This window comes from Trichechus manatus, unplaced genomic scaffold, assembly GCF_000243295.1.
Source record: "Trichechus manatus latirostris isolate Lorelei unplaced genomic scaffold, TriManLat1.0 scaffold00147, whole genome shotgun sequence".
Taxonomy (NCBI): domain Eukaryota; kingdom Metazoa; phylum Chordata; class Mammalia; order Sirenia; family Trichechidae; genus Trichechus; species Trichechus manatus.
Genome location: NW_004444083.1, coordinates 4,877,483 through 4,903,604, shown reverse-complemented (window position 1 = coordinate 4,903,604; position 26,122 = coordinate 4,877,483). Strand labels below are relative to the sequence as shown.

General features: G+C 39.1%; 1 long non-coding RNA gene across 3 annotated transcripts in view; it reads left to right on the top strand.

Annotated features, from left to right (window-relative positions):
* Positions 1–26,122, top strand: part of LOC111822268 (uncharacterized) — a 148,343-nt gene that overhangs the window by 87,347 nt on the left and 34,874 nt on the right. For 2 of the 3 annotated variants that reach the window (XR_002825554.1, XR_002825552.1), the window contains exon 3: positions 23,624–23,991. The exons of the other annotated variant lie outside the window; for it this stretch is intronic. This is a non-coding gene — a long non-coding RNA (uncharacterized LOC111822268). The remainder of the gene's footprint in view (positions 1–23,623; positions 23,992–26,122) is intronic. 3 annotated transcript variants of the gene reach the window in all.

Sequence of the window (26,122 nt, the reverse complement as noted above, 5' to 3'; positions counted from 1 at the left end):
GAGTTTTCTCATAATGTTTGTTGTTGTTGTTGTTGTTAGGTGCCATCCAATCAGTTCCGACTCATAGTGACCCTATGTGCAATAGAACAAAGCCCTGCCCAGTCCTGCACCATCTTCACAATCGCTACTATGTTTGAGACCATTGTTGTAGCTACTGTGTCAATCCATCTCGTTGAGCGTCTTTCTCTTTTTTTGTTGACCGTCTACTTTACAAAGTATAATGTCTGTCTTAGTCATCTAGTGCTGCTATAACAGAAATACCATAAGTGGATGGCTTTAACAAAGAGAAGTTTATTCTCTGACAGTCCAGTAGGCTAGAAGTCCGAATTCAAGGCACTGGCTCCAGGTGAAGTCCTTCTTTCTCTGTTGGCTCTGGAGGAAGGTCCTTATCATCAGTCTTCCCTTGGTATGGAAGCACCTTAGAGCAGGAACCTCAGGTCCAAAGACATGCTCTGCTCCTGGTGCTGCTTTCTTGGTGGTTTGAGGTTCCCCCTCTGTGCTTGCTTCCCTTTTCTTTTATCTCTTGTAAGATAAAAGGTGGTGCAGACCACACTCCAGGGAAACTCCCTTTACATTGGATCAGGGATGTGACCTTAGTAAGGGTGTTACAATCTCACTCTAATCCTCTTTAACATAAAATTACAATCAGAAAATGGAGGACAACCACACAATACTGGGAATCATGGCCTAACCAAGTTTACACATATTTTGGGGGGACACAATTCAATCCATGACAATGTCCTTCCTGATAACTTGCCCAAAGTATATGAGACAAAGTCTTGCCATTTCGCTTCTAAGGAGCATTCTGGCTATATTTCTTCCAAGATAGATTTGTTCATTCTCCTGGTGGTCCATGATAAATATTCAATATTCTTCACCAACACCATGATTCAAAGACATCGATTCTTCTTTGGACTTCCTCATTCATTGTCCAGCTTTCATATGCATATGAGGCTGGTCTCCTGCTTTTCCCCTTGGCCTTGACCAAGTCAGTGTGATATTAAATGCTGCAGCTGCTTATCATATGATCTCTCCTGTTCTACTCATTATCACTACCTAGAACGCAATCCCACGTGTCAGGATGTCTGAAGTGGGAAGAAGCAGAGGCTCACTCTTCTGACATGATGAGTAAGAGTGCAGAGTCCTTTGGGCCACCTGACTTTCTAACTACTACATTGTATAGTAATGGAAAGAGTACAGTTTAAGGTCTCAGTACCCTGGCTGCAAAGATACTCTGATGGAATAAAATATCTTTTCTGCAACTTGCTAGTTCTGTGCTTGGACAAGTGTCTTCAGCACGCTGGGTCTACTTGTCTCATCTTCAATGGGGACAATAGAGTGCTGCCAGACTTAGTAAATAAAAATACAAAATGTCCAGTTAAATTTGAATTTCAGATAAACAATGATTTTTTTTTTAAGTATAATATGTTCCATGCAAAATCTGGAACACACTTATACTAAAAAATATTCATTATTTATCTGAAATTCAAATGTAACAGTGTAGCTTGGATTTTATCTGGCAACCCTAAGATAATAGGTGTATCTACCTCATAGGGTGATTATTGGGTTAAATTGATGATGTGTGAAAAGCACCTAACGAGAAGCCTAGCACTTAGTACACATCAAGTATTATTATTTGTAATTGCAACTACTGTTTAATATTAGGCATCGTGTTGGGTATTTTTACACAATATCATTGAACTTCACAACAACTCTGCTGGATTAGGGTTACTATCTACAGTTTACAGATGAGATAAAGAGGGGTCAGAAAGTTTGAAATGTGCACAGCTAGTCTCTGTCTGGGTTCAGGAGCTGCAAACTTCACATATACCATGTTGCCTTGTCTTAGATTTTAGCAAAAGGACATTGAATTTCACAAGAGTGTTCAAAGTGTTACAGCGTAATGGGATATTAAAAAAAAAACCAAACTGTTGCTGTGGAGTCAATTCCGACTGAGGGATCCTATAAGACTGAGTGGAACTGCTCCACAGGGTTTCCAAAGAGCAGCTGGTGGATTCAAACTGTCCACATTTTGGTTAGCAGCCGAGCTCTTACCACTGTGCCAGTTGACTATAAACTATTTAGTACCTTAAGGCTTTAAAAGCTGACTGTTCCTTACCCTTTCCCTGCATGACTATATGTAGGAGTAGGGATTTAAAAAGAGAGTTCTAAACAGTAAATGCTATTGCCCCTTCTGAAGACACCTATTATAGTGTCTGTTACTTGTATGAAACTCAAGAGACGGAGGAAAGATTGAGACCAATGATCAACAGTGTAATTCTAGCATTTTGAGTTGGCATCATTCACGATTCTCCTTGCTAAAAGAGAACTACTCATTGAATGTTTTGCGAACCAAAATAGATGGTTTTATAATTTCAGAATTGGAGGTATATTTGAGAAATGCCAGGTAGGGCAAGTGGTTTGCGATTGACTGTTAGCCTAAAGTTTGATGGTTCCCACCCACACAGAGGCTCCGCAGAAGAAAGGTCTAGTGATTTGCTTCCATAAAGATTAAGCCAAGAAAACTCTATGGAGCAATTCTACTCTGTAACACAAGGGGTCGCCGTAAGTCAGAATCAACTCTCTGGCAACTTTTTTTTTTTTTTTAATAAGCTATACAGGGAGCCAGTGGAATTTGGACAAAAGGAATACCTGATAAGAGTCTGCCGCTCATTTTTTTGGCGGGGGTGCGGCATGGCTGAAGAAGTTGCTAGAAATGGGGCTTGGTCTGACTGGACATTGAAGTTAATAGGTTGCTTTAATGAAAGGGGCTTCATGTCTTAATAAAGTTACTGCTAGATAACTAAGTGCTCACATCTGAAAAAAGTACTTCTGCAGTCAGCAAAAAGATGCCATTACCTGCAACCTTTCCTGGAAGGGGCTCGAGTGGTCTGTGGAGACAAATTCCTTTGCATTCCTGAGATGCTTAATAAGGAGACTAATGCCAGGGCTACTGAGGAAGGGCTTTACTCATGCTGTCTGAAGCTGGCTCCTCCTGAGGATGAGGTGGGGCCGCACACTGAGTCTGGAAAAGGAGAGGGTAGTTTTTGGTTGGTTATCAAAGCTCACGAAGGTTAACACTGTGTTCCTCGAGGAGGCAGAGGGTGCACGGAACGTGAGGCACTGTGCACATCATCACACCAGCGAATTCTGCTGACTTATGCAGATAATGACGCTCAGGACTGGAGTCCCACCTGCCTCCTGGGCAATCCACTAACTGGGTTACTTTTTTGCAGCTTCTCGCAGCTAGATTGTAGCTGTTTTTTTTTTTTTTTTTTTTGTTTCAATACTAAGATTCCTACTTCTTCTGGAAGTTCATAGCATTTACCATAGTGTGAGGCACAAACTGATTTCCCAGTAAATTCAGATTCATGACTAGGAAGAGGAATTCCCAGATCTAGCCACTGTGGATCCTTCTTCGCCTGGAGCCTCACAGAAAAGTTATTTCTGATACAACTGGTTGTCTAGGTATTTTATTTAGCAGAGAATCTCAACTAACCATTATTTACTCCCCCCCCCCCCAACTTATATCAAGAGAAGGAGCCTTTGGGTGGCACAAATGGTTGAGTATTTAACTACTTACTGAAAGTTCGGTGGTTTGCAGAGGCACCTCAGAAGAAAGTCCTGGCAATCTGTTTCCAAAAGGTCACATCCACGAATACCCTCTGGAGCACAGTTGTACTCTGCATATGAGGGGTCGCCATGAGTCTGAATTGACTCCATGGTAACTGGTTGGGTTTTTGGTATTTATATCAAGAGAATCTTGTAAAGTTTCAATTTTGCGAAACAAAAACACTCTTAACTGGAGAAAAACTGGTATTTTCTTATCAGTGGTACCTAGACTTTGGCCTTTTTTTTAAATCTCATGATTTTTGGAATCATCTTTAACTTTTGTGTTTATAATCAAATTGTGTTTAGCATTTCTTGTTTGTCAGAAAATTCTAATGTTCAAGGATTTACTTCTTAGAATTTCTCAGCCAAAACTTTATTTTTCTTTGTAAACATTCTGTAAGGGACAAAAATGAGGAGCAGAGGAAGAAAAAATTTCCCCCTTTACTCTTCCTCATTCTATTTAATCTAGCATCTTTTGAAATCCACTGAGGTTGCTTTTGGAGGTTTGCTTTATAGATTGACGATTTCTAGATGTATTTAAAAAATGAAATAAAATGAAAACCTCATCAAACCTAACCGACACCTGAAGGAAAGTCAAATGATGAACGAGCACTCCAGCTGATTCCAATTTGTAGCAACTTCACTGCACCACTCAGATAAGCGAACAGTTTGGTTAACTGAGAAGTTATGGTCTGAACAAAATACAAGCCATATTTTGATGAAGTAAAATTGAGCCTGTAAAAAGACATGAAAAAAATTGAACCAAAGTGGCATTTTAACTCATAAAAATAGTTAATAAATCTCTAGGGGTATTTCCTAAGCAGTGAAGTAATTGTTTAATATATTTTTACTGGTAAAAGCAATTCAGTTATATATACTCCATGATAGCAAATTCATTTACTTTAACAAGTTTAAAAATAATTACAGATAATTTGCATTAAATCAGTGGCTCTCAAAGTCTTAAAAAGTCATTGAGGACCTCAAAATAGCTTTTGTTTATGTGGGTTGGATCTATTCATATATACCATATTAGAAATTAAAATTGAGAAAATTTAAAAGTATTTAATAATTTATTTAAAAATGACAAACCCATTGCATGATAACATACATAACATTCACTTTAATGAAAAATCACATTGAAAAATAACTATAATTTTTTAAAGAAAATCAAGATGAGTGACATAGTTTTACATTTTACGTATCTTTTTAACGACTGACTTGATAGAAGACAGCTGGGTTCTTCTATCTGCTACTGCATTCAGTCTGTTGGGCTATGTTGTTGGAGTATATGAAAAAATTCCAGCCATCCACAGGTATGTATTTGGAGAAGGGAGAAGTATTTTAATAGCCTTTCCAGATAATCGTGGATATTTTTTGATAGATAACATCTATACTAGAAAAGGAGTAGTTTCTTAAAGGTTAGTTGCCATGTGATATCTAAAACTATGTCAATAAACTATTCATGGTCTCTTACACTAACATCTATTGGTCTAGCTTGTGCTTTGAATGGATTTTTTATGCATGCATGATTTTTGAAATCATGGTATTTCATTTGAAAAATGCTGGTCCATGAGTCATGCAGATCTTCCAGATGTACGTTTATTTCATAGTACGTCACAAAATTCACATTCTTAATATCATCACGTTTTTTTTCCAGAAAAGTCATGATGTATAGGCAAGTTGTCAGATTCACAGTAGCAGATGCAAGTTTTCCCAAATTCTAATTTTTGTTTGAAAGATCAAATTTTTCATTGGCAACAAAGGCTATTGCTTCCTGAATGTGACTGGCTCACTTCTTTCGTGGTTGAATATGCCAGTCTGAATAACCTTAGTTTGTCTGATAGTTGTTCTTTCAAATGAAAGTAGTGTTCCATGAAAATACTAGCTACTTCAGCTCACAGCTGCAAATTTGCACAAATACTTTTTTTGAGACAACTATTGTACTTTACTATACCATGGACTGCCAAAAGAATGAAAGAAGCAGTCTCAGAAGAAATACAGCCAAATGTTCCCTGGAACAAAGGCTAGTGAGACTCAATACACTTACTTTGGACACACCATCAGGGAAGACTAATTGCTAGAAAAAGACATCATGTTTAGTAAAGCAGAAGGTCAATGGAAATGAAGGTAACCCTCAATGAGTTGGGTTGACAAAATAGCAGCAAAGAATGACTCAAACATACCAGTAATCATCAGGATGGCCAGGACTGGGCAATGTTTCCTTGTGTTATACATAAGGTCGCCATGAGTTGGAGCCAACTTGACTGTATCTTGCAACAACAACATGCTGTAGAAGTGTCCTATGCATGTTGTCACACAGAATATTAAAAGCATGTACTCAGGACTGGAATTTAATAAAGTCTGTGATTTTTATAGCTTTCTCAAGGACATTTTTAATTGAACCTAATGTATTTTTACTACGCGTACGTTCCAGTAAAGATTGCAGTGACTGCTAGTATGGTTTGGTACCACTGTCCTATTTCAGCTAAAAACAAAAAAACAGTTGCTGTTGAGTCAGTTCAGACTGATGGTGACCCCATATGTGTCAGAGTAGAACTGTGTTCCATAGGATTTTCAATAGCTAATTTTTCAGAAGTAGATCACGGGGTCTTTCTTTCGAGGTGCCTCTGGGTAGACTCATACCTCTAAACTTTGCGTTAGCAGTCAAGTACATAAACCATTCGTACCACTCGGGGACTCTGATTCATGCTAAAGTGGCAGAAATTTTACCCACAGTTGATTTTGCATATCATCAATGCAAATTTCAGAGACAGTGAAAAAGGCAAACATTTTAATGTTATTATGAAAACAAATTTGGTTTGTGGACCATCTTAAATTATATCAGGACCCTCAGTGGTTTGTGAACAACACTTTGAAAATTGATGCATTAAATAATATACAATTTGGAGCCACCCAGAACAGAGACTGAGTTTTCTTACTGTTCTCAGATTAGAAAGAGAAAAGAGAAGCACAAACACACTAATGGTTTCAAGCTTCTAGTTAACGTTGAGCAAAAGTGATGCTGAAAGTTATAGAAGTTCACATACATTTTTCTACTTCTATTGATTTAATTGTGATAGCCAACTGTTCAGTATTTTTCTTTTCTTAACTAAGTGTCATTTGATATCAATAAAAAGCTAATTTCGTACCTCTCTACTCTTACAATAGTTCTTTACAACTGATTTTTTTAAAAAAAGAAGGGAAGATTAAACAATATTTGAATGATTGTTATGTAGACTATTTTTAAGTTGACATCTATTAGATTTTTTTCTCCAATTGAGTAATTTAATGATCTCATTGCATTAATTTAAAGTTATCTAATTGTGTAAAAGAATACAAATTTTCTGATTGAGTCTGGCATTTTGCCCAGCTAATTTGTCAGTTGTTAGTTCACTCTGTGATTGATGTGAATATTAAGATCAGACGGTCTTCTTGTGACTTTTAAGGTAGATGTAACAAAGAAGATACTTTTTAATATACAAGCATACAACAAGGTATTGTTTTAATATCCCAATGTTGACCTTTAAAATTAGCCATTAAAAACGCCACAAAGCACAGTTCTACTCTGACACACGTGGGGTTGCTATGAGTCAGAATTGACTCGAAGGCAACTGGTTTGTTTCGTTTGTGGACTTTTTTATTAGTATTACATAATTTTAAAACATTTTAAAATGTTTGTTGTAAAATTTAGGAAATACAAATAAGAAAAGAAGGTAATGAAAACCTAGGTTTGAATTCTTTTTTTATTATTGTACTTGAGATGAAAGTTTATAGAACAAACCAGCTTCTCAGTAAACTGTTACTACACATATTTTATGACATTGGTTACCAACCCCGCGACATGTCAACACTCTCCCTTCTCCACCTTGGGTTTCCTATTACCAGCTTTCCTGTCCCCTCTTGCCGTCTAGTCCTTGCTCCTGGGCTGCTGTGCCCCTTTAGTCTCGTTTTGTTTTTTGGGCTTGTCTAATCTTCGTCTGAAGGGTGAACCTCAGGAGTGACTTCATTACTGAGCTAAAAGGGTGTCCAGGGGCCATACTCTCAGGGTTTCTCCAATCTCTGTCAGGCCAGTAAGTCTGGTCTTTTTTTGTGAGTTAGAATTTTGTTCTACATTTTTCTCTAGCTCTGTCTGGGACCCTCTATTGTGATCTAGGTTTGAATTCTTATTTCAGTATTCCCTAATCACAAGGCTTTAAGCAGGACCCTTTAAACTTCTCTGAGACCCAGTACTCCTGTTTGGAAGCAGGTAAGCTGCGAACCTTGCATGCCATTTTCATAATTAAATGAAAAGTGGGTAGCACAGTGCCTGGCACATGGCTAACTCTCAATAAATTACTGTCATAATGGCAATAGTAATACAACTCTTTGAGTTTGTGTCTAGTTCAATTACCAATGTCATCCACAGTAAACTGTATAACATAGTCACTTAACCATTAGGTAAGAGCATAAATGAGGTGACAATCGCTTTTACTCCCTGTCAGTTCAGTTTTAAAAAGATATAGTTGTAACATACAAATAAAGCTGTATGATGGCAAACGTTGAAGTATTTATCTCAGAAAATGATAAGTTCTCACACATGACTGCAATAGTTTTTAATATATCATAAATAACTCTTTGTTTATTAAATATGTTCATGTTTAGTGGTAAACAATATGTAGACTCAGTTTTATTTTCTAAATCAACACTTTCAGTGTCCAAAACACAAGAGCGTCAAGTGAAAAGTGTGTATATTTAAGACAGACACATAAACCGGCACCTCTGGGCCTAGTTATAGCTCTTGTCTGTCCTCTTCTTTTCTTGCCCATCCTCCTACTCCCTTCTCTCTAGAAGTGAATATTTAAGTAGACAAGTGTTAAAAATGATACACACATTTGTGATATCTCTAGTGGGGCCCTGGAGAAAATAGAGGATGGTCAGAGAAATTAGTGCCACTGTCTAAAGGGACCTTCATTCATTCAACTAAGACTAACATGTACAGTGAGTCTACCATGGGCAATGTCAGGAGAGACTGCCAGGTCAGTGGAAAGGGTGCACGCTGTTAATTCTTAAACAATTAATAGAAATTTTGTTTAGGACATAAAGCAATTCCATACTATGGCTCAAACATGAAGAATAGAGTAAAATTATATTCTTGGTGTCTAGCAGGCTTCTGCTGACAGGGCTGAAGGAGCACGGGTGGCGCAAACGATTAAGCACTTGGCTCCATAGGAGAAAGACCTGGTTATCTATTTTCCTAAAGATTATAACCAAGAAGACCCTATGGGGCAGTTCTATTCTGTTACATGAGGTCGCTAAGTCAGAATCAACTCAATGGCACCTAACCGCAACAATGGCAGGCTTCACTCTCTGTCAATCTATAGATAAGACAGAGACCACAGCTGGTGGTGAGACTTCATCTCATGTACTTGGGACATGTAATCAGGAGGGAGCAGTCCCTGGAGAAGGACATCATGCTTGGTAAAGTAGAGGGTTAGTGAAAGAGAGGAAGACCCTCAAAGAAATGGACTGAAACAGTGGCTACAATGATGGGCTGGCTCAAGCATAGCAACGATTGTGAGGATGGCACAGGACCAGGCAGTATTTCTTTCTGTTGTAAATAGGGTCACTATGAGTCGGAACTGACTCGACGGCACCTAATAACAACAATGCTTCTTAGATTTCTAGTGGAGCCAAGTCCTCTTATTGTACAACTTTGATACTGCACCCTGTTTCTGCTTCCCTTTAGAGATGTTAAGAAGATCAGTTAGACTGGGGCAGTGGGAGGGATTTCCGAAAAAGGGCAGCACAAGTAGACGTTGAAGGCAGCCAGGCAAACATACTGCATTTTCCTAGTTTGTTAGCTTTCACATCTCAATACTATTTCATTTTTTTTTTTCTCTCCTCACACTTCCAGCACCTTCTCTCCCATCTTTACACTCTAAGGATGATCTTGATTTCTAATCACTTGACAAAATTGAATGGAGGATAAATTGGAGGAGGAGAATTTCCATAAAATCCCACCTCCACATCTGCTTTCATATATTCTATGAGAGGCCCACTTGAGGTTCATAATCATGAATTTTTTAAATGTATTTTTGTTAACTTTTGCATAATAAGATTCACTCTTCTTAGTGTAGAGTTGAGTGAGTTCTGACAAATGCAGAGTCACACAACCATCTCTACAATCAAGATACAGAACATGTCCATCTATCTCCCAAAATGCCCTTGTGCTGCCCCATTTTTGGAAATCCCTTCCACCACCCTAGTCTAACTGATCTCATGTAGAGATGGTGGAATTGGTGTATGTTTTTCTGTGTATATTCTTAACAACAACAACAAAATATATTTTAAAAAAAAAAAAAACTCCTCCCATTCCTAAACATCTCCACTCAAACTTTTGCCCCACCATTCTCCTGAAACTACTCTTGTCAAGGTCATGGATCACCTCCATGTTGTAAAATCCAATAGAAATTCTCAACAACTCATTTTACTTGAGTAGCAGCATTAGGCACACAGCTGAATACTCCTCCTGGAAAACTTTGCTTCATGTCCACAACAACACTCACTGCTAGTTTGCTTTCTATCATGCTGGCAATTCCTTTTCATTCTCTTTTGCTGGTTTCTCCTTTCTCCTAGGATTTTGGAGTGCCCATGGCTCAGCCTTTAAGCATTTCCTTTAGTTTATCCATACTCACTCCTTTGGTTATCTTATCTGGTTATCCAGGCTCATCTGTTTACTACATCTAATTACTTCCAAATTTATATTTGCAGACAGGATGTTGCCACTGAACTTTAGTGGCAATTATCTTTTCTAACTCAACTTTTCCACTTGGATGTCCAATGCACATCTTAAATTTAATAAGTCACAGAGTGAACTCCAAAACTTGCCTCAAAACCTGCTTTTCGCAATGAATAACATCATCTTATCTTTCTAGTTGCTCAGACCAAAACCTTTGCTTTTTATTGTCGACTCCTCTGTTTATCTCATACTGCAGTTGCAACTTGCCAGAACACCCTGCTGGCTCAACCTTCAAAAGATATTTATAGAACAAATGTTTCTTAACCAGCCACACTGCTACCAACCTTGTCCAATACCATTTCTATCATTAGATTATTGCAAAATCTCATAACTCTGCCTACTTTCATATTTCTCGCCACTCCTCTAGTCTAATCTCAGCTGTGGTAGATTGCACAAATGGCCATCAAGATGTTCAGTCTACTTTAGTACCCCTTGAATCTGGACTACTCATGAAACTTGCTTTGGCCAACGGAACATACACAATGTGATGCAAGCAGAGGTTTAAAAAGTATGTGTGCATTTGGACTTGTCCCATTTCTACCCTTGAAAACCCTTGCGATTCCAAACAGGTAAAGAAACCAAGGTTACCCTGGGGAATGATAGGACACACACGGTCCAGTTGCCCCTGTATTCCAAACTGACAACCATCCAGCCTGCAGAAGCGGAACTACATACCTGGCCAGCAGCTGACCACAGGCACATGAGTGAACTCAACTGAGATTGGTAGAATCACAGACCAGTCCATCCCAAATTGCTGATCATGGTCAGAATCATGATCTAAATAGGTATTTATTGTTTGGAACCACTAAGTTTATGGTAGTTAGTTATGTATTAAATGCTGCCTAAAATATTAGCAGATCAGGCAATGTAAATTTTTATAATTTTGTTTTAAGTTAGACGACGTGACTTAGCTGTTCTAAACCTTGTAATACTACATGCTATATTTGCTGTCAAGTCAGTTACAACTCATGGTGACCTCATGTGTATCAGAGTAGAACTGTTCTTCATAGGGTTTTCAATGGCTTATTTTCTGGAAGTAGATTGCTAGGCCTTTCTTCTGAGGCACCTCTGCATAGATTAGAACCTTCAGCCCTTTGGTTAGCAGCTGAATGCTTTAACCGTTTGCACTACCCACAGGCAAACCCTGAACAGCTCTTCCCTTCCCTTAGAATAAAAGCCAGTGTCCTTACAGTGGCTTACAAAGCTTCACATGATCTGGTCCCCTCTATCCTCTGACATCATCTCCTAGTACTCTTCCCCTTTCTCAGGCACTCCAGCCATACTGGTGTCCTCATTGATCCCCAAACTGTCTAGGCACATCTCACTTTAAGATCTTTGCAGTGGTCCTTTTCTCTGCCTGGAGTGCTCTACTATCAGGTTTCCCCTTGGATAAAGCCCTCGCCTTCATCAAATCTTTGCTCACCTTCTTATCATTTCATTTAAAATTGTTCCCTCACCCAGAACTTTGATGAACCTACTAAGATTTATTTTTTAATGCATGGAAGCTATGTACTTGGAAGCTATATGCTTTACTTATTTATGATGTTTATTGTCCTTCTCCTCCACACTAGAACGTCAGATACTTGTAGCTAAGGATTTTAGTCGGTTATGCTTACTCTTGCTTTCCTAGCACACAGAACAGTTCCTGGCACAGATTAGGGCCAACATAAATATTCATGGCATGAATGAATGAATGATGGGAAGGCATGAGAAGTGAGAGGGCAAGGTAGTCTAGTTGTTCAAGAAGCTTTAATTTGAAGAGGAGAGAAACCTTACTGCTTTCAATTTAAGAATGAAATTCTTTTCTTCCTTCCTAGTTTGTCCATGTCTCTGTGTGTGTGTGACTGTGTGTTGGTAAGCAGAGACATAGGGCAAAGCCTGTTAGTATTAGATGTGCTGTCCTCTCTTCTAATTATTAGGTTCTATTTGATTGAAAGGAGAAGTAAGTATGCATCAGTGTTTTTAAACTGCAAACAGTGAATGAGTGTTTCAAAAGGTCAGACTTGCTGATTATATTTAGAATATTCTCTTCTCTCTAAAATATGCCGTATTAATATGGTGTTATCCTTTACGTGTGTGACCTCTATGCCAGCCAAAGACAGGTACCGTATTCCATAATTCAATGTTCTGTAAGTCAGAGTGAACTGGTCTCTTTACAAAACGAAGTTTGAAAGTGAAATTATGCTTTGCCACTAGTCTTAATTCTCCGTAAACACACCCTTAATCTTTTTGATACCTTGAGTGTATTATTTTTCATGGACTTTGCAAAGGTCAGAGAAGACAATTTCCTTTTTCAGTAGAACCCTTGAGAACATCTCACATTTGATTTGTTTGAAGATGAGCCATTTAATGCCCCTTCTCCCTTTCTCCTAGTTGCTAATGGAAAAAAAAAAGTATATCCTGTACTCTGATGTTTGATGTGTTTAACTTTTTCCCCTTCGTATTGATATTCTGATTCTGATTCACTTTAAAATGGTTGCCTAGACTCATTATCATATTGGTCGCTGTGTACAGTATCACATTACAAAACTTGTTGACTAAGACTCCGAAAAAATAATTATTATTTAGATGGCATTGAGTTTTTTTTTTTTTTTTTTTAATGAGAATAGAAAATTTACCAAAGGACTTGGTGATGATTGATGTAATCGATTTCACCAAATTGTGTATGCGAAACATATTGAACTGGCAAATGTGCTAATATCTGTATTTTACAATGGAAAATAATAAAAACTAGCCAATAAAAATTCTCTAAAAAACAGTAGGATTCAAGCAAGTAACACTTCACCCATTCATTCGTTTATCCATCCATACATACATACATGGAGCCCTGGTGATGCAGTGGTTAAGAGCTATGACTGCTAACCAAAAGGCTGGCAGTTTGAATCCACCAGGCGCTCCTTAGAAACCCTATGTGACAGTTCTACTCTGTCCTATAGGGTTGCTATGAGTTGGAATCGACTCAACAGCAATGGGTTATATGTACATACATCCAATAGCAAATTACAGAGTACTTACTATTACCCAGACTCCCTGCTAGGCATATGAGCATTAGAAATGCATGTTATGCATAGACCCTTTTCTTGAATGGGTTAGGGTAGTGGTAGAATCAGACATGTTAACATGATAAATGTTACAGAGAGATCCACATGCAAGTGCTATTCTTTCCTATATTTTCCAATACCAAACAGCCATTAGAGCAAATTTTTTCATTTTATCAATTAATAATTTGAATATTGTATAGACTCATCTCAATGTGTTTAACATCAGAAATCTCTTTTATCTGCTGTTTGACTTCCGGTAGCATGAAGTATCTTCGACTGGAAAATCTCAAAGCCCAGACAGCATCTGTTCTATTTCCTAGCTCATGTGGTTCCAGTTTTACCTTTATCATAGATCACCCATGGTCCAATTTTTGTTTTCTGTCTCTGCAGAGGGCAGCAGCATGAGCTCCAGTGGGAAGAGAACTTGACTCATTTGCTTGCATGCGTAGGCAAAACATAAAGTCACATACAAAAGCCCACCGTGGACTTTCTTCCACATGTTTACAAGAATCTGAACTCCTGCCAGAGTGTCTGGGATTTGGGATCATTACGTTGTCCTGACTTAAAAAAAAAAATTTTTTTGGAAAACTCCTTTATTCTTTCTTTGATTTTACTTTTATGTGTGATGTGGGATTTTATTCAGCATCTTAACATCAGATGTCACAGACACAATATTGAAGGCTATAGGTTTGATTTTCTGTTCCTTTAAGCTTGAAAACCCAGCTGTGTGTTGACCATTGATGAGACAAGGCTCAGGTGGTGCTATTGTCAGTCTTCTAAGTTGAGCAGAAGGGGACCCCCCAAAGAGACAGATTCATATTAGAAATACATTTACAGTTGTACAAGGGCCATAGAAGGAAATAACATTGAATTCCTCAAAGGTATAATTAATCTTCATGGACAAAGGCTTAGGGAACCCGACTGTATCTCTGTCATTGAGAAAGAGGAGTGTGGGTTAGAAAGTATAATGGTAACTTCAATAGAAGGCTTTAAATCATGTTTATCCTGTACAAACCATTAAAACCAGGTTTATACATCAGTTTGGATGGAGGTTGAGCTGCAGACTTCATATAAGAAATTATAAAAATGTAACAGTAATATCAAAGTGAGGTCTGAAGACTTGCAAAAATCAAAATTCAAGGACATATGCAAATATAATTTACAAATGAAATATACAGGCGGATATGGAAGTCTTAGTTTTGAATGATCATTTGGGTGAGATGTGAGGTAGAGTATATGCTAGGTCGAGGAAAAAGAGGAGTTGATCTTGCCTTATAATTTAAGAATATAGATAGTACACATACATATATGAATATATAAAAGATATATACAGAGACAGAGAGAAATCATGAGAGAGAAAATTAACAATATCACCAAGATAAAAATACAAATATGAAATAAATATACAGATATGACACTTAATCTAGAAAGAGAAAGAAGATGTAAGTGACCTCATGTACAGTTTATTAAAAATTCTGGGCTTAATATCTGACTTTATGGGAAGTGTTAATTTCCCTTATATGAGTTGGACAGTGATAAACAAATTATTGAGACGCATTTCAAAAGACAGAACACAGACTTCACTAGACTATTTGGCTACAAACTATCAATATTTCAACCTTGGATTAATGAGCCTTTTTGTTTGTCCTCATGAGTCACACCAACATCCGGGAATCCACTTATCTGATTGATGAACTGGAACAAGTGGAACTTTGTAAGAGAAACTTTTAATTGCCAGAGTCTTGTGAACTTAACCTATACTACCTAAATCCTATGTGTCAGTCTGGATCTTGTGCCATTATTACAAACTGACCATGGGATGTGTGTGTGTGTGTGTGTGTGTGTGTGTGTGTGTGTGTGTGTGTGCGCGCGTGTATACGTGTGTAAGGGATTTGGTTACAGACAAAGGGGTGAGCCCATACCTCCTAAGGGGAAGAATAAGTCCTGTATATAGAAAGGTTATGCTCAAGAAAACACCTGGATGTCACACCTGTTGCTATTCACCCTCACTTAGGTTAAGCTACCAAGATAATAAATCAGGTAGTTGCTTCCATGGCATTTTGCCTTGTATAAATATAGATGTCAGCACGTGAAAGAAAACCCCAGAAGCCCTCAACTGGCAAATGTGAAATCTCATTTTCTCCTGTGTTGCATGTTAGTTAGCCCAGACTCAGGGCAATATACACAACCTGTCCTTGGATTTTTCTCCTTGCCCCAGGGACTGGGGTGGGGTGCATCTAGAAGAGGGAAACCAAGTCAAATACTACTCAATGTCGACTTCTCTGCCTCCTCCATGTCTTAGAGGATATATCCACTCTCCCACATCCATTTTCATTCCTCTTACTCCCAAATACCAAAACGTTATCTTCTTTTGGACTTTCAACTTTCGCCAAAAATTAGCAAGAGTAATTCACTTGAAGACACCCAGGCTTTGAACCTGGAAAATGCCCTTGAGCAAGGGATCCCACAGCTTCCTTCTTTCTGGACCCTTGCAACATCAAAAGCCGTAAACTGGTCTGATTTGGGAGCTAATTAAATTCTATCAACAGAGTAATTATTTTAATGGATATTTTTCTATAGCCCTTAGATGTGTGTATTTGGGGATCTGCTAATATTCATGATTTTCTTTGCCTCAAATCTTCTCTTAAACAGTTTCCCTTCTCATGGCAAAAGGAAAAGAAAAACTCTTACACTCTCCTGGAGAGCTGTCTGGATCCGGCCCACAGGGACCTGTCTACCTCTTCCCTAATCTCTGGTCACTATTTCCTTGCTCTCTTTCTGCAGACACTCTGACCTCCTGGCTTATCCTCAAAAAGCCAGGTACACTTCTTCTTAAAAAACAAAACGAAACAAACAAACAAACAAACAAAAATCTGTTGCTGTCAAGTCGATTCCGACTCATAATGAACCTATAGGACAGAATAGAACTTCCCCATAAGGTTTCCAAGGAGCACCTGGTGAAGTCGAACTGCCAACATTTTGGTTAGCAGCTGTAGCTCTTAACCACTATGCCACCGGGGTTTCCTGCACTTCTGCTTAGGGTCTCCAAATTTACTGTTTCCTCAGCATTCCAATGCCTCCTCCAGACACCAGCATAGTTCAATCCCTTTTCCTTCTTTCAAACATCACTTCATCAGGGAGTACTTCTCTGACCTAGGTATTTAAGGGAGCTCTCTTTCCAACACTCTCTGTTCCTTACCTGGACTGATTATTTTCTTAGCACTTTCCTCCAAGTCACTTATTGCTTGTTTTCTATCTCCCCTGATGAAAATATACCTTTGGAGAAAAGAAACATTGGCTGTTTTGCTCATTGTTGAGTCCCTAATATCTAGAACTATGTATGACTTGGGATATAGGATGTATGATTCAGGAGATATTAGATGAATGGAAAAAGGAAGGAGAAAAAAATACAAGAGTGAGACAGAGAGAGAGAGATTGAGAGAGGGAGCAAGAGAGATATGAATCATCCATATCGATGTGGTCATCTAACCTTGACCCTGATTCTAGGATCTTGAGGCATCAGAATCTTTGCTTACTCCACTTTGGTCTGTCAAACCTCTACTAAGTTTGTTTGTTTGTTTGTTTTTGTTGTTGTTGTTATTTGTTTTTGTTTTTCTTTTTCAAAGATCAAACATATTTGTTTAAAATAAAATCCCACAAAATTAGTTTCTTCACGATTTGCCTCCTAGTTAGCCTATCGTCTTTCTTTAATCTCTGTCTTCTATATTTGTAAAGCTGTCAAAGCCATGACTTGGCCATCTCTTGCCAGTCCCAGCTTTGTCTTTCTATTGCCTTCCCCATTAAACAGGTGAAGACCCATTAAGTCATAAGTGAAATGCTAATTTTCAGAGAATGGATAAGATAAAATGCCTATTACATTTATGTAAAATGTATACGTAAAGCTGTATATAAAAAATCTTTTAATGATTCCAAAACGACCTCAGTATATAAATTACCTGTGTGAACTTTTTATTGTGCATTTTATGCCAAGTCGGCAAAGGACAGTTCTGCATTTAAATACAAAGAACAGTTTTGCATATGGCAAAATCAGAGGAACTGAAAAGCTCCCTTGCTCCAAAGTATCCCTCCCTCCCTTCTTCCTGATGCCTTAAATGAATAATTTGTTAGTTATTAGCATATAAAAAGCAAGATTTCTGCTAAAAACTTCAAATAGAGTAGATGGGAGACATGCTATATAAATTCATTATCAGTCATTAACAAGTTAGCAGGAATCAGATAACACGGGAAGACCATGAGAAGGTTAGAAGGAAAAGGACTAAATTCAGATGGTGGTCCAGAGTAGGGGAAGGTATGGATGTTAAAGTAGCTTCAGTAGAAGGAGACGAAGCATGGTTGCCTGAGGACCATCAGTGAGGGATACGTGTGGTGGTTGAGTGTATGATCAATTTATATATGGAAAGTTAACTCTCTTGTATTTCTTTTTAAAAATGTCTTTGACAACCTACACACTGGGAAAAGAATTTTGGCTACTACAAATCCAATCAGGGTATAATCTCTAAAATCTATAAGATACTGCAACAAAAAGGTAAATAACCCAGTTAAAAAATGGGCAAAAGATTTGAACAGGCACTTCGTCAAAGAAGACATTCAGGCAGTTAATAGATACATGAGGAAATGCTCATGATCATTAGCCATTAGAGAAATGCAAATCAAAACTACAATCAGATACCATCTCACCCCAACAAGGCTAGCATTAATCCAAGAAACACAAAATAATAAATGTTGGAGAGGTTATAGAAAGACTGGAACACTTATACACTGCTGGTAGGAATGTAAAATGGTACAACCACTTTAGAAATTGATTTGGTGCTTCCTTAAAAAGCTAGAAATAGAAGTACCATACGATCCAGCAATCCCACTCCTTAGGATATATCCTAGAGAAATAAGAGCCATCGTGCGAATAGATATATGCATGCCCATGTTCACTGCAACACTATTTACAACAGCAAAAAGATGGAAATAACCTAGGTGCCCATCAACAGATGAATGGATAAACAAATTATTGTCTGTTTACACAATGGAATACAACGCAATGATAAAGAACAGCGATGAATCTGAGAAACATAACATGGATGAATCTGGAAGGCATTATGCTGAGTGAAGTTAGTCAGTCGCAAAAAAACAAATATTGTATGAGACCACTATAAGAACTCAAGAAAAGATTTAAACACAGAAGAAAACATTCTTTGATGGTTATGAGGGTGGAGAGGGAGGGAGAGGGGCATTCACTAACTAGATAGTAGATAAGAATTATCTTAGGTGAAGGGAAGGACAATACACACTACAGGGGAAGTCAGTACAACTGGACTAAACCAAAAGCTAAGAAGTTTCCTAAATACAACCAAACACTTCGAGGGACAGAGTAGCAGATCTGGGGACCACGGTTTCAGGGGACATCTAGGTCAACTGGCATAACAACGTTTATTAAGAAAATGTTCTGCATCCTACTTTAGTGGGTGATGTCTGGTCTTAAAAGCTAGCAAGTGGCCATCTAAGATGCATCAATTGGTCCCAACCCACCCAGAGCAAAGGAGAATAAAGAACACCAAAGACACAAGGAAAATATTAGCCCAAAAGACAGAAAGGTCCACATAAACCAGAGACCCCCGTCAGCCTGAGACCAGAAGAACTAGGTGGTGCTTGGCTACCACCAATGACTGCCCTGACAGGGAATACAACAGAGAGTCCCTGATGGACCAGGAGAAAAGAGGGGTGCAGAAGTCAAATTCTAGTAAAAAGACCAGACTTAATGGTCTGACTGAGACTGGAGGGACCCTGGAAGACATGGCCCCCAAACTCTCTGTTAGCCCAGAACTGAAACCATTCCCGAAGCCAACTCTTCAGACATAGACTAGACTGAACTATAAGATGTAAAATGATACTCGTGAAAAGAGTGCTTCTTAGCTCAAGTAGATACATGAGACTAAATGGGCAGCTCCTGTCTGGAGGCGAGATGAGAAGGCAGAGAGGGACAGGAGCTGGTTGAACGGACAAGGGAAATCCGGGGTGGAAAGGAGAAGTGTGCTGTCATATTATAGGGGGAGCAACTAGGGTCAGGTAACAATATGTGTGTAAATTTTTGTATGAGAAACTAACTTAAACTATAAACTTTCACTTAAAGCACAATAAAAAAAAGTCTTTGATTCAACAAAAATATTGGACTGCAGATATTTCTTCCCTTTTTTTTGAGTCTCTGAAGATAAGTTCTCTAGATCTTCTAGAAGGGGAAGGCAGCCACAGGGTTGTTTTGTTTAGGTTTGGTAGAGTAGACGTAATAGAGTTCAGTTTTGAGTAACAGAGTTCCATTTCTGTCTTCGTGAACAACATTTAATTTTTGCAGTGATATATGTGACTAGTTAAGGTTGTTCAAGGGACAACATCTAAAGGGCCGTTTTTCACTACGATACACACTTTCCTTGGGAGACTGAGAATTCAGCTTATCTAAACACAGTTCTGGCGCATTTGCCATATCACGCAATTTCAAATTTATATAAAATGAAAACCACATGCATCAGCAGCTGTTAGACACTCATCATATAAGTAGACAGAACCTCATCCTAATAGGTCAGAAAGCACACTATAGTGGCCACTCCCACTCATATCTTCAAATATTTTGTGTCCATAAAACAGCATTGCCCAAGAACTTGACTGCCCTTTAGAATGTCTTTTTTTTTAAGGACTTGAGAAACAGAAAATTTTCTCACTTTTCAAAATGCACCACATTTCATCTTATTTAATCTTGTAAGTTTGGGCTGATGTAGGAGTTTGAAAGTAACGTTAACTCCTGCCCAGGTTTTCTAGCAATCTTTCTGTTTAGTAGTATGGGCAATGGAAAAAATACAGTTACAGACCTCTTTGAGTTAATTTTTTTCTGCATGAATGAGACTCCCCACATTCCATATGGACTTACCACATAAGTCTGTTTTTTCTGTGTTCCCCAAAAGGCCTGCTAAATGAGCCTTAATTTTTTTCTTAGAAGCTAATATTAATTGTTCTGGAAAATGTAAATTAAACACTTAAATAAAAGTGTATTTGCTAAATTTAAGACAAAAGGGTTGCGACACATCGGGTAACATAATCGTGTTCGATTAACTAGTTTCTACTTTTTATCTTTTCCACAATTTATTTGGATTATTTTGTAAGCAGTTTTGAAATTTAGGGTTTTTCTAGTTGACTAAAAATTTGTAGTATGCATATGCTTGAAATCCGCTGAAATAACGTTGTCAAACCAGCCTTCCTACCCAGATGAGTCATTTGCTTGCCTCATTTCTCCTTAAGACCTGTGAGGGGTTTCGAATCTGTCCCTGTTCTAGCAGATGGAGTACTCACTTGAGTCCATCCCCATAGCAACCTCAGCTTCACGGGGCAACCAGTACTCTACTGATTTTCAAAGAGCGCGTGAGACCATTGGAGACTGCAAAACCCTTTCTTCCACCAACTGGGTTCCCTGCTGATGTTATTTGGGATAACGTCTAGTTTGACCTGTTATCTCAGACAGGACTGCTATCTTGTATGTCATTTAAGATAATAATCAACCTAAAAATAAAATTCTTTTAGTCAAACACATTTTTTTCTAGATGTTCTCTCTCCCCAGGTGATACTCTCTCAAATATTTGATTTGCATCTTGTAAGTTTATCTTTTTTGAACTCATAGATAAATCTATACTGTAAACCTAGGAAGATTCAAGTTATGTGGCTCCTTTGATTAGACCCTTGATAAAATCAGGGGCCAGGACAGCAATTTTGTGATGATTTAGCAGCTATTTTATGGAAGTTTGCATAAATTAAGTTCAATATTGAGTACAGGGTAAGGGCTGTGGGGCAAAACTGGAAAATTCCAGCATTTTGCGGGTGGCATGCCCCTGGCCAGATACTTTGCAATGATTTCTTGGTGATGGTTTTGAGAATCCATCAGTTGTCTTGATAGCTGCAAATAAATTGTGTTAAAGTTATAGTTCGAATTGTGCACTACAAAAAAAAAAAAAAAGCTCTGATTATTCAAATGTAATCAGTTTAATGAGTTTTTAGAGCTTGTTCTTGTTTTGGGTGTAGTGACAAGTACCAGCGTTGAGTTTGTTGTTTAAAAGGTACACTGGTGGGAATCATTTGAGTAAATCAAAGCCCTTGACCTGTGTTAGCAAAAAAGGTGTAGTGGCTATGACTGAGGGATCTCAACTCAGCACCATGATGTGATTTCAATTTTACTAACATCCACAGTGGTCCAGACACCCCCAACCAAAGACTGGGAGAGGGATGGGTTGGAAGAACATAAAATTTTACCAGTTAACATTATTGTAGATGCTTCTGATCAATATTAGGCCTTTACAGTAAATGTTTTGTTCCCTGTTATAGGTTAGGTTCTCCAGGAAGCAGACCCTGAAATAGAGATTAGCATGCAGGAATTTTATCAAGGAGTATCTTTGGGATCAACATGTGGTAGGAGGGGCAGGAAGCAGTGTTGAGCAGTGGAAGAGGTGGTTAGGTTGAGTTTGACAACAGGCAGTGAGGAAGCTGGAATGACTCTTCAGAGTTGTCCAGAGTTTGGGCAAGAGGCACCCTGTTGATCAATTATTGGATGTGGCTACTCCAGGCAGGGGCGTAACTTGGGTTAAGTGGCTCTCTTTAGCTGAATCAATACCTGGAGGGGCTGACTGGGGAAAAAAGTAATTCTGTATTGAAGAGAGATCTGGGCAGTGTACTACAGTGTCCACCACAGCCATTTCTGGTTTCAAGCAGTCCCTTTTTGAAAAAATATTCAATCAACTTTAACTATTATTACTATCTATCATTGACAAGCTTCATAAAACAGGTTGCATGGGGCTAGGCTTGATGGGAAGTCTCTCTCCATTTTCCCCTCCTTGATTTAGATTCTTCTACTTAAATTTGCTGCAAAGATGGTAAATATGGGTGGGGGTGGGGAAATCTACCTAGATGATTAACACTACCACCTAAAACAGTTACTGTCGAGTCAGTTCCAACTCATGGCGATTCCATATGTGCCAGAGTAGAACTGTACTCCATAGGGTTTTCAGTAGCTGATTTTTTGGGAGAAGTAGATTGCCAGGCCTTTCTTCTGAGGCACCTCTGGGTGGGCTTGAGCCTCAACCTTTCTGTTAGTAGCTTAGTACGTTAACTGTTTGCACAATCCAGGGACTCCTAACACCACATGGTGATGGTACATTTTCTGGTCCCTTTCTTCTTTCTCCAACACTGTTTCACCTTTAGACCCTGGATGGCTATAGCCTACCAAGGTGTAGCCAGCATATAAATGCTGGTCCCTTCATAGGGCTAATTCACTACTTTTTTAGTGTTTTCAGCAGAGCCTCCCACTACCCAGTTCCCTGGTGGGGATGCTTCTGACAAGATTCCTACTATCATACTTACATAGTAGGGACTCCACCCAAAGCTTCTTGCTCCTGAGAGATCCTAGTTCTTGCAGGTGGCCCTCTTGAGGTGCTCATAAAGCAGATGAAATCCATCTAGCTTTTGGTAGCCCTTGACTGTGGGAAAATGCATACATCCTTGCGGGCAAGTGCTGGAAGGCATGCTGCCTCAGGCTTTCCCTCCCTCAGTGCTTCTCTCTCCTGCTTTTACTCAACGATTTTGGCATTATCATCAGGCCTGTCTGCTTGATCCTTGGCTCAGCAGCCTTTAGAAAAGAAAAATGTATCAGCCTGACTGGTTGGTTGGGTGGAAGTTAACAGGGTAGGCACTTTAAAGGCACAGAGGTGTAGAGAAAAGTTAAAAATCCATTTTTTTCCAAAAGGAGTTGCCCCTCCTCTCTTTTCTACTTTCCATTACTAAAAATAAAATGTGGGGAGGGAGGAATTGATGTACAGATTGTTCCAAAATGACTCCACTTTAAAAACCTCACAGTGGGTTATCTAGTATTCCAAGGAACCTCTCATTGAACTTGAATGTGGAACTGCATGTAGCCTCTTGGGCAATCCCTGAACCAGTTGGTAAACCTGAGGGAACAGGAAGACAATTTCAGTGGGTCCTCAGATCTCCAAGGAAACACTAGTGGCATAGTGGTTAAAAGCTATGGCTGCTAACCAAAAGGTCAGCAGTTTGAATCCAACAGGTGCTCCTTGGAAACCCTATGGGGCAGTTCTACTCTGTCCTATGAGCCAGAATCGACTGATGGCAACGGGTTTGTTTGTTTTTTCAGATCTCCATGTTGCAGATATATTTGGGATCATTTTCCTCTGCATCTCCTGCGTGCACTATCTGTCACTAGCGATAAGATGCAGGTCAAAACCCTAAACTTCTCTCAAAACTTGCCACGTTGCGTGAAGAGAATGGAGTAATCATCTAGAGCAGATTTTCAAAGGCTGCATGGGGTCCTTGTCTCCTTGGATCTACAGTTGTCCATTGTGAAGTTGGAGGACAAGTCTCAGAAGTGAAATCTTACCTGACACCATGGAGGAGAGATACCACGCAAGGAATGAAAAGGGTCGTACCACCTTCCTTTTCTTGTTTCTCCTCCTGGGCCTACCTGGGCTAATTTGAGAATGGAAGGATGATGGAATACAATGTGTGAGTGACACGCATGCTTCTATCTATCTTATGGGGAGTTGAGTAGTGGAAGAAAGCCAGAGGCCAGGTAATGGCATATAAAACCTCCTCTCACTTCTCTTGCCATACAGTTGGGATTGCGTTCAACCCAAACAGTGGATTAAATATTTGGAGGTGTTCAAGAGTAATCCCTTTGGAAAACCAAACTTCTATGCCTTAATTTAAGGTTATATCTAGGTGACAGCAATGTACTGAAGTAAAAGGAGTCTATCATTCAGATTAAAAAAAAATAAAACCCGAACCCATTGCCGTCCAGTCAATCCCACTCTTGACAACTCCACGAGGTACACAGTAGAACTGTTCCATAGGGTTTTCTTGGCTGTAATCCTGAAGGAAGCAGATCTCCAGGCCTTTCTTCTATGGCACCAGTGGGTAGGTTTCAACTGCCAACCTTTAGATTAGTAGTCAAGGGCAAACCGTTTGTGCCACCCAGGGACCATATCATTCAGATGTTGTTGTTGTTAGTAGCACTGAGTCGATTCTGACTCATGGCAACCCCATGTGTGCAGAGTAGACCTGCTCCATAGGGTTTTCATGGCTGTGACCTTTTGAAAGCATACCACCAGGTCCATCTTCCAAGGTGCCTCTGGGTGGGTTTGAACCACTGACAGTTTGGCTAGTAGTTGAGCATAATCATTTGCACCACTCAGGAACTTAGTCTCCACATAATTCCAAATATATATTTGCTTTCGATCCTAGAGCTCACATACTCAGGTGACAGGGGGGATCTTCATTTTCTCCATGCTTTTGGTGTCAGATACACATAGCTTTGGTGTCATGTACACACGGCAGTATGGTTGCATATGGTTTCATTGAGAATTTCATATTTATAGGGTGGATTACATGTGGTTTCATCGAGAACTTCACAGTTACAGGGTAGAACGACATCATTACATGAAATCTGGAAGGCTGGGATTGAGCATTGGGCTAATATTGGATGTGCCCCAGGGAGGTTTTGAGTTTCTGGAAGTGTGCACAAAGGTATTCATTATAACACAGTCTCGTTTGTAGCACAGACGGTTAATGTGGACCTGGAGGATAACGTTACAGGGAAGCTCTGTTTTTCAGGGAAATGTTTCCTTGCCACAGAATTGTGGCCACTCTCCACACTGACATTCATTATGCTACCAGCTGGTTGTCGTTATCATCACTAGCAGCCTGCAGGCAGGTCCACACAGGAGCGACTCTCTCCAGGGTGAGAGATAGAGACAGCTGCCACCGAAGCCAGATTCTTTCCTTGGTGTTGTTGCTCTGCAGAATCTTTCCTTTTGCCTGCCTTGCCTCTGGGCCCTCAACTATTTGGCTGACTGGCTGCTCATGGTTGCTTGATGCTTCACCAGCCTGTGCCTGCCTCTCCACATTCCTTCAAATCCTGACAGTGCAGTTTGCTAACAGGGCACCTGGATGTGTGTGGCCTTCCTCGTTCCCAGCACCTTGTGTCCTTTGCCTTTCTGACCCTCTTGTTGCTTGGAACTTGCATTTCCTCATGTGCCTTTTCCTCAAGCTGTACCTCAGTGCCCCTCAGCATCACACCTACTTGTTTCCATCCACAGCCTAGAACTTCTAGACTTTGAGCAACTAAAGCAATAATGGAAACAAAACCTTGTAACAGCTTTGAATTGCCCTGAGTTGGAGTTCAGTTGTCATGTACTTACCGTATCATTAGAATTTGTTCTCCTGGAAGAGAACTTTGTGAGATAGTGACTCAATTCATTATTTAGAATATCTTTCACTATCATCAAAGCATTAGTCACTTTAGAAATTTGCGTGAGTCAGAAGAGGGAAGATAGTAACTTAGGGGCTCCAATTAAATTCTTTAGAGAGTCATCTAGAATAAATGAATAGGGCTTTTTATCCTGACTAGACTTGTGAAATTGCAATTGTAATCTAATGAATCAGTTTTGGAGAGAATATAATTTGGACTTTGCAGAATCTCAGGATGTAAAGGTTGGTTGGGCATATGTCGACATATATAATAATATATTATATATATATATATATAATAATATATATTATATAAATATATAGTATTACATTATATGAGGTGGTACCTGATATCTGGCTGCCTTTCTCCTTTTGTAGTGTTGAGGTT